Here is a 16,811-nt window from a genome sequence, read left to right as displayed (position 1 = left end):
TTTGATTGCAGTTTTTCAGCTTAAAAGATTCATTCTATAGAATTTTAATAACATTAACCGAACTGTTGATCACAAGAAGCGATGGAATTTATAAATTTTCTTTTACGAATGGGCGAGACTTCAACATTTCGATAACAATATCCGAATGATAATATTAACCGTAATCACGTTAAGCAGCGCTTACTGAACTCTATTTATCTATGGCTACGCTGAGATGTCAAAGGGTTCTCTTCGTATGACGGGTTGAGGCTGAACTGTTTTCCGTGGGTGTATGCAGAGTGGAGCTGTAGTGCTGATATAAATTATTTTCTGGCTTTAAATCAACAAAAATTTGACAATTAAATTTTCGTAACATTTTGCAATTACTTTTCTTATTACAAATACATTTTTATCATATTTTTATATTTTATGCAAAACGATAACGACTTTTCTAGAGTTCATGGAAATGCTCTTAAGTATTAAATTCTATTTTGTTGATATATTTGCAGTCACACTACGTCTTAGAGATAACGCTACCTTGTGATAATAACATGTCTCATCATAGAGTTATTCCATAAATAATGATAAGGTATTTCTCCCGCTATCCTAGCGTGCCTTCCTGTAGTGGTCATCACACTGAGCCGGTATTTCAGGGGTCCGTGGTTCGATTCCTGGTGAAGGCATTTGCTCATTTTTCATCTCTCCAGCTTTTCCAATATACCTAACGGTTCTACAGTGGCGCCCGAACTAAAAGAGATGTGGATGATGATTCTCCACACCCAAGATTTGGCGACTAGGTCCCCTAAAAGCCTAGTCGTCCTTTAAAAAGGGGAGTATATAAGGTATTCTCCCGCTTTCCTAGCGTGCCTTCGTGGTGTATTGGTTCTGCACGCTGAGCCGGTATTCCAGAGGTCCGCGGTTCGATTCCCGGCGAAGGCGTTCGCTCATTTTTTATCTCTCTTGCTTCCAAAAAAAAAATCCTAATGTCTCTACATAATAATCAAAATGATAATCTGTTTAAAAAAATCTGGGGTTAAATATTTTAAGTTGTTTAAAATAGTTTCACGACGATAACGAGATTTCTTATACACACTTTCGAATGAGTATCTCAGTTGTCCGCTAACTTTTAAAATTAAATTGCAACCAAAGCATTGAATTATATTAGGTATTGGCTTCATTAAAAAACTGGTGGCTATTATCTGAGAAAGATTTACTTGTTCTTTCAATAATAATATATTAATGTATTTTCAGTTTGAGGAACACTTTAACAAACCTTAAAAACTCTTATAACAGAAGAAGCTTGATAATATTTGAAATAATGCGGAAACTCTCATGAATTTTTACATTCATAGGTCTTATTTTCTTTGTGTCTTACTTTTCATTCATTTCGTTTAAACGTCTTCGGAATAAATTTGCAGTTATCTCAAAGGGATTGAAACTGTTCTGTAACTGCCTTTATTTATTGTTTCGAACATTAGCTTGGCATAAGAATTCTTTTCCCTCTTGAGGCAGTTTTCACAAATTGATGCAAAGACCAGTTTTCTTGCAGCTTGTTCTTTCGATCTTCATTTCTTTCCGTTGTTCTAGTAAAAATAACATAAGCATTCTCCGTTTTTCAAGGAGCAGAAATGAAACATTCTTTCGCAATGATTTGTTTTCATGGATAAAAGATGCAAATACAGCGAAAGAAATCGAAAGGGAATTCTCAACCTTGAGAATAAAGAATGGATTTAGAAATGTAGAAAGTCTTAGGGAATGCAACAATTTTGCAGCATTACGTTTTCGAAGTGAAAATTTTTAATGTAAACATTTTACTAACATTTTTAAGACTTTTTTTAAATCAAACTGCTTATTAATAATTAAATAAATTTATTTGAAAATAAAAGTTCGTTGTTTAGCAGATATATGATACTTCTTCAATCAGTTTAGAAGACTTCTTTTATTTTCAATTTCATTATCTGCCAAACGTTCATACAACAGGTTTCTTTATCAAACTGAAATTTTCAAAACAAGCAAAATTCCAAGACAGAATATAAAACTCGTCAAAGTGACACCAAAATCCGTAACTTAAATCATAGTAAAGGAAGTATGTCGTTTCAAATACTGGAATAACACATTTGATTTGATGTATGAATAAAAGGAAATTAATATAAATGAGTATATTTGTGTGACATATGGCAAATCTTGTTCAAGTTAGCCGTCTTCAAAAGTATTAATGTATGAACCGATCCATAATTATATATTAGCAAAATCCTAAACTTGTAGAGTTATCAGGTGATTCTTGAGCATTTATTCTGGGAGTAAAAATGCCTCAGTTTATAAAGTATTTCTCCCGTCGTTCTAGCGTGCTTTCGTGGTGCAGTGGTTCTGCACACTGGGCCGGTTTTCCAGAGGTCCGTGGTTCAATTCCCGGCAAAGGCGGTTGCTAATTTTTTATATCTCCGGCTTTTCCAATTAACTTAATGTCTCTACAAGTTGTGAATTGCACTCGAGATCATGCAACTGCTAGCTGAGTGTGGACACGAGATCACATAGATACGCTAGAGAAATTCATTTAATTAAACATAAATCAAGAAACAACTAGTTACTTCTAAACAACTATATGTTTCAAGTGTTTAAGTATGTTCAAACCTTCAAATAAAACAATGATCGTCTTTTCCTTATAAATTTATTACACTATTTAAATTTCTTATATGAGATAAACATAAATATTATAACTCTTAGTCAAAATCTATATAGAAAGCTTTGAAATAAGGTATGCAAGAAGAATTATGCAGCAATTTTAACGAACAAATTAAAACTTTATAGATCTTTGAATATGATAGAAATGTATAAACAACCATTCTTAGCGTATGGTATAAAACAAATAAACGACACTTCATACTATAGAGACATTAGGATTTTTTGGAAGCAGGCAAGATGAAAAATTAGCAAACGCCTTCGCCGGGAATCGAATGAAAGACCTCTGGACACCGGCCCAGCGTGCAGAACCACTACACAACGAAGGCACGCTAGGAAAGGGGGATAAATACCTTATATACTCCCCTTTTTAAAGAGCGATTGGGGTTTTCAGGGAACCCAATCGCCAAATTCTGGGTGTGAAGAGTCATCATCCTCAACCCTTTTAGTTCGGGTGTCACTGTAGAGACATTAGGATTTTTTGGAAGCAGGCAAGATGAAAAATTTGCGAACGCCTTCGCCGGGCCCCATGCAATGCTGCGCGCGACGAGTTTTAAGAGAAAGCTACACCGAAAACGTAAAAATACAGGAGCACGCACATTTAATATTTAATAATATTTAATAAATAGAAATCTTGTAATTCTACTCTTTTGCTTTCCAGAAACTTCGAGAAACTACCAAATGTTCCCGTGCATGATTAAAAAGCTTATAAAAGCCGTTCAGTGAATCTCAGTTCAGTTGTTTGTTCTTTTTGATTGTAGCGAATTCGCGGTGAGATCGTTTTAGCTTTCTCTGCTTTGAATTGTGTTCTATTTAACGTTTTAGTAATTTAAAATATAAATACTGTGAGATATTGTGATTTTGTAAGAATATCTCCGAGGAAATTTCTTGGGATATGAATAAATATTACTTACTTTTTATCGACTTATGCATTACGAACCCGTACTTTTGTGAATTGTTCAAAATTAAAATAGAATTTTTTTCTTATATACACTGCTGAAAAATTAAATCCAAATACCAACAAGAAATCAGGTTAAAAAAATGAAATTTAGTCAAGGCAGTGTTTCAGGTAGCATATTTATTTAACATAGATTTCAGGGTCCCAGGTTAAAGTACTCGCGTGAAAAGCCATTTCAAATGGAAAATGATAGTGCATTAATAACCGGTGTAGTCGCCATAATATTGAATGCAAGCGCGCATGCATTGTGCCATACATCATTGTGTAGGATGGAGTTCCATACCAGTTGCACTTGGTCAGTCAAATTGTCAACTGTTCGTGCTGGATGTGGATTATCCTAAATTTGTTGTCCGATTACGTCTCATATTTACTCAATTGGAGAAAGAACAGGTGATTTCGGAGGCCAAGCCATTTGTCGACACTCTAAAGTATGATGGGTGATAGCAGCGGTATGGGAAATAGCGTTATCCTGTTTGAAGATGCCCCCTGGAATATTGCTCAAAAAAGGTAGCACAACTGGTAACATCACCAGTCTGACGTATAGATTTGTTGTCAATGTATATGGTAAACGACGAGAGTACTCCTGCTGTCATTGGAAATTGCTCCGCAGACCATCCATAACTCGTGGTGCAGGCCCAACGTATCTACCCAGTGCAAAGCTCGGTTCAAGCGCTCACCTGGCCACTTTCTAAACAACATATGGGCATCGCTGGTACCAAGACAAAAACGGCTGCCATCGGAGAACACAAGAGATCTCCACTCCTCCCTCGATTGAGTTCCACAGGTGTCACAGGTGGCGGTGATTTACAGGTAGGGGTATAGCAGCTACAGGACGTCTGGCTTAGAGCTATTGTTCAAGCAATCGAAATGTTACAGTGCACACTCTAGTGCCAACAAAAGCTTGAATGTCTACTGCAAATGTTTTACTATATTCCACACACCTGCGGGGAATAGGGTGGTCTTCCCTTTGAGTGGTGGTAGGTATGGGGCAGACCTCGACCTCCTTGAGAGAGTAGCTTCCCGTAACCACTGCTGTCAGCACTCATAAATAGTGGATATATCTCTCCTTAGTCTTCCTGAAATATCGTGAAAAGAAATTTCTCCTTCTCGTAGCTCTATTACACGGGTAGTTCGGGTAAGTACTCAGTAAAATGCTGATACTGCCTTCTTCTTCTCCTTTAAGGCATTCTTAACTCAAACCTCGCTCGCATTTCCCAATGCAAAAGATAAGTAAAGCACACGAAATTTACATCACGTATTTAAATCAAACGTGATTTCCATGCCCACCTTGGCGCTAGCGCTCAAATTTCGTTTATCTATCATCACTTCTTCTTCTTGTTGAGATTTCATTTTCCTCTAGTGTGTTCATGTGTGTGTATAATATAAAAATATGAAGGAAACCTTGCTATCTTCATTTGCAATAGCCATTAAGGTTCCTTATTTCAATTTAAATATAGCCTCCTTCAAGGCACGTACAATGACATCATCCTTTCCCTACAGCATTCCACATTGTGAAAGCACTTTTCAAATCTCTGTGCAGGATTAAAACAAGGGAGCTGAGTTTATTTATAGGTCTTGCTGCTTACTGCGCATCACTTTCACGCCTGCTATCTCCTAGCTAGCATTCTATTAGCTCTTCTGAAGTTTTTATCCGTCGTTTTAAAATGTTACTGCGTATATAAAAATGAGGGCGCATCTAGCTCCTCTAGTGTTGCATTAATCAAGAATTTTTCCTGCTCAGAAGTAAAAATGGATATTTAATCGCATTGACGGGTAAAGCTGATTGCAGCTGAGTCGTTGTACATTGTAACGCTGTCACCGTTCCACTCACAACTGCTGAATTCATTCGGGAATTTTTTTCATTGTACAGTTTCATTGTCAAGATCGTGCCTTCTTAGCTATCATAAAGTAAAAATGATCTTACTAAATAACCTGGCAACTTCTCGCACAGGTGTAAAAGAATACCAGCACAAAAGAAGAGTAAAATAGCCTTTTATTATTCGTCAAACTCTTAACATAAAATGAACGCATTTCGTGCTTACAAAAACACCTACGACTTGCGGTGGAACTTAAGAATAGTTCACAATAAATTCAAAGATAAAACGTAGTGCTGGACTAACAATTTAATTTGAGTATAACGAGGCTGACTCAACAATCTACCAGACGATATACTTTTTAAATGGCCAAAAGGTGTATCAGCAATTCCGCTTAACAGCAAGGACAGACTCGTAACGTGTGCTAGCTAGCAAAATCACGCTCTGAATAAATTAAAAGATTCGTCTGTTTACTCACTTCTCTAAACCTTAAATTTGCATCCTGGTGAGGACATATGAGGAGAAAATGACAGGTTCAGGAAAGGTAGCAAGACTTAAAATAATTTGTTATGCAAAATAAGGGAAGCCCTACAGTATCATCTAAAATATCACATATGGCGATGGGCGATATATATATATATATATATCGTTGATTGGTTGTACTGTCAGCTCTGGCCACAGAAAGTTCAGTAACACAGTGAGCCAGTCATTACTGATATTCCGTATTGTGCAAACACGTCATGTCAACCGTGGTTCTTCTGTGCTTACATGTCTTTCCTATCTTATCCACTTTGCGTCTTTTGGCGGAGTTGAAGGGAATTATTTCTTATATAAGTAAAGAAATTTTGTTACTTTTGCCACAATCTAATGGTCTTCATTAGACAGTGGGCGATCATAATTATTTGCTTATTTACTATCTTTACCAGGAAGGGCCCGCCAACGGCCGAGCGGTAAAGTCGCTGAACACTGGTAGTTCGGTCTGGGTTTCGATTCCTTCGGCGAACAGGCTGGCTACCTGGCCGTTTCCTAGTTTTTTCAATGTGTTACGTGCATTACATGTCAGCTTCCCTTAGAAAGTCTTCCACAAAGTCATCCCTCCTCTTAGGTAAATAGTCATCGAATGCTTTGCAGTAATTAAATAAACCAAACCAAAACAAACTTAACCAAGAAGAGAAATGTTGAAATTTCCCTACTGAGCCATGTTATTTCTAGGACTATGCAAAAGAGTGAATCGTTGAATTTTAATGGTGGTGTATATCATAGGGGATGGCTTAATTAAACTTTAGAGCAGAAAGTAGGTACAAGTGTTTCTAATTTCAGATATCACAAAATTATGTAAGACAGTACTGATTCGGTTCTTATTCTAAAGGCCATACTTTTAATAGAATTCTGTTCACACTGAGAATACGTTTTTGCATAAAATAACATTTTTCTTGCCCATTTGCATCATCGTGTAGATATGCGGTACCAAACAGGTAATATTGTAATAAATTTTCTAAAAAATAATCTTTCCTTGCATTCCGATTTGAATACTACAGCTTGAAACATTTTTTTCTTTTCATCTTCTGTTCAAAATACTTCACATTGCTATTGAATCCTACTACTTAAGCGGAGAAAATCTTTAAGACTATTCGAAGTGAAATACTTCATTTTCCTGCTTCGCATACAGAAATTGTCAAACGTTCTACTATATATTTTTTTATGTTGCAATTACGTTTACTCTATATAAAAATATTTCCTTACGTATACTAAATATTTTTATTTCATTCATAGAAACTGAAATAAATTATTCATCACAGAGATGCATGTAATAAAATTTCCTAGACTCCTTTTAAATGCTGTTTTAAGATTAAAAATACAGTTTATTCATACATTTGACCTTTTCTTCTGCAATAAAACACTCATAATGCGTTTATTACCTCTGAATCCATAAAGTATTAAACCTATCAAAATATTTCATCCAGAAGTATTTCTATCTGACACAGTTTAAGACACGGAATATTTAAGATAAAAAAAAAATCCATTTCTTAGTTTTACGGAAGAAAGCTCGAGATTTACACTACAGAAAGGCTGCATAAAGTGAAATCGCTTAGAAGCAAAATTTAACAACCGATAATCATTGTGTTTTATATCTGGCCATTCCCTCTCTTGAGAATGCAGTTAGAAATAAAATGGGCTGTTCTGATTTTAGAACTGAGCTTAATGCATTCATGTTACTATCACATAAAGGTTCTTCGTTGCATAAAAGGCGAAAATTTCTTACCTTAGCATGTAACATAATTCCTATTGTTTAACTAAGATCATTGTATCTGAGACATCTTTTAATAACCTTGGCATTAGACTAATGGATATTACGATATTTCATTCCCGAAATTATATTTTAGTAAATTTCCTTTCAATCTAATGTAGTGATTCTTTTTCTTCAAATTATTAAGAAGACTCTTTTCAAACCGGATAAATCTTAAGAGAAAATTCCACTTTTTTTCTACGAATAAATTTCTTAATTAAAGATAAGCTTGTTAAAGTATGCAAGTACATTAAAATCAACAATTTTAGATTCAATCCAAATATTATTTGAGAAAATCTGGTGAAATCACGTGAAAGGAAAACCGTAATGTAGAACATGTTTCTCTCTTTCTTAAGGCAGTCACTTTAATAATTTGTGTTACCAAAACTGTAAAACAATAATTAACATTTTTGTGATTACGTACTGGTTTATGTTTCTTTGGCTTCGGATTGTCATATAGGAACTTCGATTCGAAATCTGAATTCTTTTCTCTGAGGACGCTAGTAAATTCGGTAGAGTACCTTTGATAAAAGGTACAGTGGTTACGAGAGCTGACTACGATACCGAAGGGTACGGGTGCAAATCCCGGAGAAGGCATGGATATAAATTGTCTGCCTCCTCATAAGTGGTAAGGTGGCTGCCTACTAGCTGCCTCCATAATAAAATGGCCACCACTTTTGCTCTTAGTGGTTGCGAAAGGGTAAAAATTATTAGAGCCTGCCATTAACAAACAAAAAAGAACTCTTGATAATAGTTGTTTGTACTTCAAAATATTTAGTTAATACCCTAACTTTAGATCCGAATAACACATAAAATTCAGAACTTACTGTACAACGGATATTTATTTTTCAACTAAATCACTAGATGTTCATTTAACATGGCTGATCCAATGGAGCAGTGAATGCAACAACAAATGATGTTAGTTCATCCGGAAATCCGTGTCCAGCGACTGAATGAGCTTGTTGCATGGTCTTTCGTAGTTTCACACATACGTAGTATGAATATAAGTTTATTCACTTAAATTAACGTTTTTAGAAGATGTTCTAACTCAGACCTAATCTAATTTCATTTCGAATGCAATGCACGAAGATTTCTTTCCTAAAACACATAGTTCTCTGTGTTTCACAATAATAAACAACATTAAAATAAAGAATATTTTGACTGATGATTTTTTATCATATTTGTGGGGGAGCATTTTTTGTCATCCTTTAAACAGATAAATGATCCATGAATTACTGCCTTTTATTTAACTATGTTTATGTCTGCTTATTTCTGTCTTGAGCAGAACGCAGATAAATACGAAAACGAAAGTTTAAGAAGAAACGAACTTTGTAAAATTGCTGACAGAATATTCTTCTATACTCAATTCAAGTGATTCCAGATTCGAAGAATGGCCCGCTAAAAAGTTCCGCCTAGCAATACTTTATAACCGAGAGTTAGAAGGAGCGATTTCTCCGTTATGCAGTTAGACGCAGTAGGTTTGCTCTTGAGGCAAGACATACTGCCGATAAAATTAAGATATGTTGCAAATTGGAAGAAATAAACAATAATAAAAGGGAAAATATAGATAAAAAAATTGAAAGCTTTCAGATTTTATATTACGTCCAAAACGGCGTTTTTTTAACGTTTTGTGCGTTACCTTTATTTATTAAATATCATGTTCTTCGCACTTAAACCATAAAATTCAATTCAACAGCAATATCACAGAATATTTAAAAGAACATATCTTTAGAATTTCCGATACACAGTCTCGCGCTGGAGATAAAAATGCTGTTTTGTTTTTTCGTAGTGTTGCCATTGCTCACTTTGAAATCGTTGAGTTTCTTAATCAAAAAACTCATAAATGCTGCACAAAATATGAAATAGATAATAAAGCAAATTCAAAATTCAAAATTTGAGCTTCTAGATGCCCATATTCGAGTGGAGACGTGCGTTATTCAAAATTGGATGGCTGTAGGTACCGTTAGTTTATCACAATGCGAGAAAGATACATGCATTTATACAGATTCTTCATTACGTAATTTCTTTAAATATATTACAGGGCTCTAATACTTGGTGGCAACAATTTAAAAAGTGATTCGTCGTTTATAGTGAATAGACGCAAAATGCCAAAACTAAATTAATAGCCCTTCTGAGCAGATGGCCCCTTTGAGCTACAAAAGTCTCCTTGTTATGAAAAAAGGACTTGAATAAAGCACTTTAGTGTTCAATCAGCAGAATACTTGAACACATATATTTCTAAATATCCAGTCGAAGCAAAGATTTTAATCCTAGTTTGCACAGTCATTTCTTATGAAAAAATATACTAAGGTATAATAAAAAGTATTATTCTTATAATTGTGCTTTTCTGAGTATCCGAAAGATATTTAATTTTCAACGAAACAGCTTATTACATTCGCTTATTACATACATGAAGTATGCATTGTAGAAAGCGAATAAATAGACAGATTCTGATTTTTTTTTTTTTTTTTTTTTTTTTTTTTTTGAAGTCACACGTTATCTAGAAAGCAGATAAAAGTAAAAGAGCCCTGTTGATCAGGTGTATTTTTTAGAAAATTTAAATGCGAAAGAGTAAATCTACAAATGTTAACTTTTCATCATATCTCATAAACACTATCGCATTGTTTTTGTCCTGGGAACGTTTACATAAATATTAGATGAAAGCCTCAAAATGATAAATTTTGCGTCAGAATTTGGAATCACTCAGGGTATTGTTTCCAGATGAACTGCTAAAGAACCTTATTTAGAGAAAATAGCTAAGCTCAGTGGACGATATATGGCCAACCAACTTCCAGATTACCTCTGTTTCAATATAGAAACGAATATATTTCACCAAAACTGTGGCCAATTCTTAGAATTACATATAGGTGTACGCTCAAAAAGCTATCATCTGTATACAGCAGTCTCCAGAAATCAACTTAAAAGGAGTTTACAATGGTTTTTCCATCATAGTTAGACAAGACAGCAACGCTGTTGCTTTCTAATGCGGGTTACTTCAGTCTACAATAGAATGCCGGATGCCAATTCACTTGACATAATGAAGTTACAAGAAATATCTGGTGCCTGTGTGATGATATGGGGCGGCATGATGTTTCGTAGACATAATGACCTGCAAGTGCTAGATAGTGGAAATTTGATAAACGATTGCTACTACAAATAGGCTATCGTCTTGTTTATTTTTTTTCTTACGAGTCTTGTTTATTTTGTCCTTACGACTACTGGAGAAACATTTCTATGTATGGGTATCAGACCTCACGAACCATAGCAGTGAACATTCTCCTAAGGAATATAATTATCCATTGAATTGATTGATTTTAATTCCATTGGGCAAATTTGAGATATTATAGGAAATCAAACTGTCCAATGCTGGAAAGCAAGTAAGCTCCAGAGGAGTCAAATTGTTTATGCGTTGGTAGGAGCATTTGCCTGTCAATTCTATGTTCAGTATCTATATATAACTTTCTGGGAAATGTTTACCACATTTCTTTTTATTTCAAAAAAGATATTTTTAACTGATATAGAATTTCTTAATATGTATTATAATTTTTAGGTGAATGTTTTCCACACACATTTCACTTTGAAATTGCTCACTTTGAAGTCCTTTAGTAATCAAAAATTCGATAAAGTTCTACAAAATATGAAATAGATAATAAAACAAATTCCAAATTTCAAATTTGTGCTTCCACATGCCCATATTCGTTGTAGGATTACTTCATTCAAAATTCGATGGCTCTATGTACCGTTGTTTTATCACAACCGTTGTACCGTTGTTAGAAATATACATACATTTATGCAGATTTTTTATTATTTAATTTCTTCATATATAATGCAGGACTCTAACATTTGGTGGCAACAGTTTAAAAAGTGAAACGGACATTTATAGTGAACCAACACAAAATCGCAAAACGAAAACAATAGTCCTTCAAGCACAAAGCCGCTTTGGACTAAAAAGATAGATTTTAACTTGAAACTAGCAGGTTTCTTTTGAAGTTGCAAACGTAATATATCAGCTATACCCTTGCCAGGACTCAAGCCATACATCTTTTGGTGCTAGTTGGACGTACTACCAGTTACACTGCTAAAACTTGCAAGGGTGGTAGGCGATAATTCTTTACAAACTAATCATATTTATTTCAGATATACAGAGTGTTCGAAAAAAGGTGGCTATGGGCTTTATGCACTTAAATATGGATCTTATACTTTGATTTCCAAATGTTTTTAATTTTTTATACATATACTTTCATTTAAAGTTTAAATAAAGGATATACAAAATTGTATGGGAAAATCTCCAAATCGCGGAAGAAAGTACTGTAAAAATAAAATCTAAACTAATAGACGATCTTTCAAAAAGTAAAAATTTACTCCTGGACAATTTTTTATGTTTTAATTAGTAAAAAGCAAATAATTCCACTTACCTATAAAATTTACAGTGAATTTTCCGCAATGCAGTTGAGTTAACTGATGTAATTGGGGAATTTAAATAAAAATTGTAAAGAAGCATCTACGAAACAAAATTTGTTGGTTTTGACGACTGAACATTTCGATTGAACATTTGTCATTAACCTTTTAACTGATTCTTTCAAAATGTGTACTAAGATTACCGCGGCAAATTTTGCCTAAGTATTATATTTCACTAATTGATATTTTTACTCTGCGCAAGTTGCATAAAACATAGGGTTTTTTTTCCCCATAGTCATGTAAAGGCAACCGTTATAAAATTACTTGTTTTATAATAAGAAAATTAGTAACTTAAAAAAAAGTTTTTTAAATAAAAAATTAAGTAATTTGAAAGTTACACATTCAAGTTCACAGCTGAAGGAAACAAAGAACGCAGACATCTTTTTCGAAAGCTCTGTAAATCTTACCATTTTGATCAAATATTTGACAGTGTGTGACATTTATTTCCCATAGGAAATAAATGATACTGAAAGTGACAGGATAAGGATTTATGAAATAAGAAACTGCTTCACAAAGTGTTTATAGTTTGGCTTTGGAAGCATAAACAAGTTCAAAACTACTAACAGACGTATAAGAGAATTATCGCTGTGTTTGAAGTAACTACAGATACTTGAAAGTTTTAAACAACTTTTGAACTTTTTTATTGAAACAGAACTTTTGAACATAAAACCCATTTCTTGTGTTAACAGAATAAATCACCACTTGTTGCGATTTAAATAAAATAACAGACACTTTCAAATTTCAAACGTATACTAACAGTCAGAGACTACACAATTAAATTTAAATCTATGCTGGCTCAGAGCTCTAACCAGAGTTTTCAACTAGCAATAGTCACGCCTCGGTAGTACCTCATTGGCTATGACACTGCCTCATCAAATTTAAATGTCGGCAGGAATAACGTAAAGCAGAACAATTATAAACTTATTAGAGCTGCTAGAAACTACGTAACATGCCCGCGAGAGGCAGAAACACGGTGTCTGAAAATCTGAAACCTCAGCTTTAATGCTCTCCACCTTCGTTTACATTCTGGTGAGGAAACGGAAAGGAGAAGTTATAGCAAAGGCTAAAATTATAAATAACTGGTTGATTTAAATAGTTAATCTTACAAATTATTAATTCAAATTAGTTTTTATAAATTAAAGGCCTCTAAAGCACTTGTAAAAATTATCAATGAAACCTCACGCCAGGTTTATTTTTAATCTAAATTTAGAAATAATGTTAACTTGTTATTGCAGATATAATTTAACACTGAAAAATAAATTTAAAAAGCTGTTATTACTATATATATATCTGCGCGTGTCTCTGTGTGTGTAAGATATCAAAATATGAAGAAAAACTCATTACCATATTAAATTTAATTGGGACGGTCCTTTAAATTCTTAATTTTAATTGCATACAACCGCTCTTTAAGCCTCCACATAGCACCATGTTACATGACGCTTTCTATGCAGTAACTGAAAGCGAAATCTTTTGCCCAATCGCTGCGATCCTATGAATAATATTGCAATTAATTACGAATTTTCTTTTGCTATTTTGCTTTTCTGCTCGCAACGTATCGCTTAGCCTCTGCTAGCTATTCTCCTTTATGCAAGATGTAATTACATTTCTAAAATTGTAGGGCGCGTTTAGCACTTCTAGTGTTCTACCAACTAAGAAGATGTGTTAAGAAATTCGTCAACCAGAACTAAATGGTGTTTTAACTGGCAAGCTGGTCGTGCTTCTTTCAAAATTGCATCCGGTTATCCCCTACACCTTAGTTTCCAGCCATCTAAGCAGCAGCAGCTTTCTCAGTCATGGTTAAGAAGTGAATATATATATATATATATATATATATATATTGATATAATCAGATAATAGTTTATATTATGAAAAGCTCTTTTTAAAGGGCTCTTTAGTATCGGAAAGAAGTTAGATGCTACATCTCATTAAAATTGAAAAAGTTATGAAATTTAAAATATTCTCCAAATATAAAAATTTCAGTTTCATAGCTCAAATTCAAATTTAATATTAAATTTATATGTTTTACATTAAATCACATTTTACTAAAACTTAATATATTATTGCATTATTTTATTACAATTTAACTTCATAAAACACCTAATTATTACTTATATACCCTTTTAGAATTAAATCCTATTTTAAGCGAGTTAATAAAACATAAAAACATAAAGCCTGGCATAATATAGTTGGATTTCTTTTCTTCTCTTTCCCCTTCAATACAAAATTTTCTTGTACCGAAGACAGGAGCTAAAATAAACAAAAATCGGGTATAATGTTATGTTATTAGTTTTCGATTTTTACTTTTCTATTTGAAGAATTCAATAGAATTTGTATGAGGAAAATAAACAGTATATGCACGAGGAAAATAAAATACTTTTGTCATATGTAAATTTGAACGCATTTGAGTTATACTTATGTCTGTTGCTTAGACATTAGATTTAATAATTAGCACTCACTAGCATGCAGGACAAAATAAAAAAATGTATGCTTTAAGAAATCAAATAAAAACCGAGATACATTTTTCTTATAGTGTTATGGTAAGTAAAACAATTATTCATCCTAAGCAAAATTAAGCTAAGTGAAGTTTATTTTATGTGTTACGGTCAACTCCTTTTTATTTGGAGGAGAAATCATCAGAAGCTGTTAAAAAAGTCTGGAAGGTTTCAGATTTTAGCGGTTGCCCAGAAGGGTTTGCTAAGATTTTTACGCTCCCGCAGATGTCGCAATCTACCAGTCTGCTCTTGCAACTCGCTCCTGCTAACTATTTTTTCTTTTCTTTTTTTGTCTTATTAACTTCATTATTAAGCATCGTTTTCTTAGCTTCTTTGCATTTATACAATTCAACAACAAAGCCACAAAGTAAATCAAGGTACCCAGATAAATCAAGAATTGACTACTTTTTACTTTCTTCAAGTATTTTAACTTTTAAGCATAAATAAGCATAAATTTTATCTCACCATATTATATTTTAGCTCTTTAAATTGGAAAAATGTTTTTCGGAAAATTTTCTTAGATGTCTATTCGCCAGTAACTAAATTCTAAAAAACAAAGATAACAATCGTTCTTTAAATGGAGATAGGTCTGTAATGTTCAACAAAATATTTCATAATAATTATTTCTTAAGCGCGTTAATTACATCAGCCAGTATGTCTTTGTTACGTTTTAACATTTAATTCTCTAAATAAAGGAAAGAGGTTTGATATAAAGGTCAAGAAAATTTAAAATAGTATATAAACATTTTTTATTGCAAATGATATATTCTCCTACTAAATTTTCTGCAACATTTAATTCGGTTTTCAATGTCTGCAAAACACTAATTAGCTTTAGATTTGCTTACTTCAAAACATTTACTGGATACTTTGTTTAGTGTTTACAGTAAATCAAGTCCGTATGCTTCAAAACAAAAATGCGCAACAAAAATGGTAAAAGCTTCAAATAAAATATAAACTCCTATGAAACTTAAAAGAATAATTTTCCACATTTTAATTAATTTTTTTATAAAAGCAAAAGTTTCTTTGAGTTTTTTTCCACTTTTGCTGAAACATTATACGCGCAGAAACGTAAGTATGACTGAACTATTTTGTACGAATACGAATGAAATATATTATACAAGTATGATAAACTATAATGAAGAAGCTCGTAAAATCTTTAGGGTCTCATTAGTCTTTCGGGAAGCGAGCTTTTGTACTATCAATATAGTCATCAACACCAACATTTGAATCTTTTCCAAGTATTATTCCCAAAGAAGAAACCTGCTGCAGTTAAATTTCGATTTGATTGAAACAGTTTTGGTCTTAAGTAGTTCAAATATATCCCATACTGACCATAAAATTCTTTCCACTATATGCATTTTTTTAAATTTTAGCAGAAAATATTTACAAATATTTACAATTATATTTTGTACATAAATAATTTCTCTCACAATGTTACATAATGATATAAATAAAATCCAAATAGACCCAAAACTTATGAATGCTTACATAATATTTTGGAAAATAATAAAACTATTACGAATCTTACCAAAATTCTCTTCGGAAAAATGATGAATTCTCAGCTAAGCACGTGTTAAGTCTGAAAAGTTCTGCAACAAATGTAAGCTGAAATATATCGTTGGATATTAAAATATTTTAAGCTAATTCAGACTATCATTAAATGCATGTTAAGATAATTGCAAAAGACGTAAAATAACTCTACAGAATGGTAACAATTTACCAAAAGCATCGAATTCGATAACCATTTTCTTCCAGCGAACTCGCGAAAAGCTTTTAAGTGAACTTCCTGAACTGAAATTCGAAGAACTGTGCGCTGGTTCAAATAGTTGCATCACAGGGATGAAAATGCCCATCGATTTGACTCAAACGTCCAAAATGCTCTTGCCTGCATTCGCTACGCCACCTTTTCCCGCTCTTTTATGATTGTGAACGCTTATCAGTTTTTTTTTTTTTTTTTTTCACTTACATTACTTTTGTTAATTTTAATTATTCCTGTTAGAACGTTTCATTCTTGCATTCAATTGCGTACCATTTTATTTAATTTGGCATATAAAAATTTTACAAAAAATTGATCGATTGAAAATTCTTCAGCTTGAAACATTCCTGAGCATTATATTTTGTTTCTTCGGCTTTCATTAAATTAA

General features: G+C 33.1%; 1 protein-coding gene and 1 non-coding gene across 2 annotated transcripts in view; both read right to left on the bottom strand.

Annotated features, from left to right (window-relative positions):
* Positions 1 to 16,494, bottom strand: part of LOC118187006 (cell adhesion molecule 2-like) — a 114,153-nt gene extending 97,659 nt beyond the window's left edge. The window contains exons 1-2 of the mRNA XM_035357187.2: positions 16,388 to 16,494; positions 16,196 to 16,272 (exon numbers count right to left, since the gene is read on the bottom strand). The gene's annotated coding sequence lies outside the window, so the exon portion shown is untranslated. The remainder of the gene's footprint in view (positions 1 to 16,195; positions 16,273 to 16,387) is intronic.
* Positions 12,912 to 13,057, bottom strand: LOC118187011 (U4 spliceosomal RNA). The gene has a single exon (XR_015043735.1). It is a non-coding gene; the product is annotated as a U4 spliceosomal RNA (small nuclear RNA).
* Positions 16,495 to 16,811: the final 317 nt, after the last annotated feature.

Source organism: Stegodyphus dumicola, chromosome 10, assembly GCF_044657685.1.
Source record: "Stegodyphus dumicola isolate Sdum_Otavi_A_Nest chromosome 10, ASM4465768v1".
Taxonomy (NCBI): Eukaryota; Metazoa; Arthropoda; class Arachnida; order Araneae; family Eresidae; genus Stegodyphus; species Stegodyphus dumicola.
Note: the sequence above shows the minus strand (reverse complement) of the source record. Positions and strands in the feature narration are given on the sequence as shown.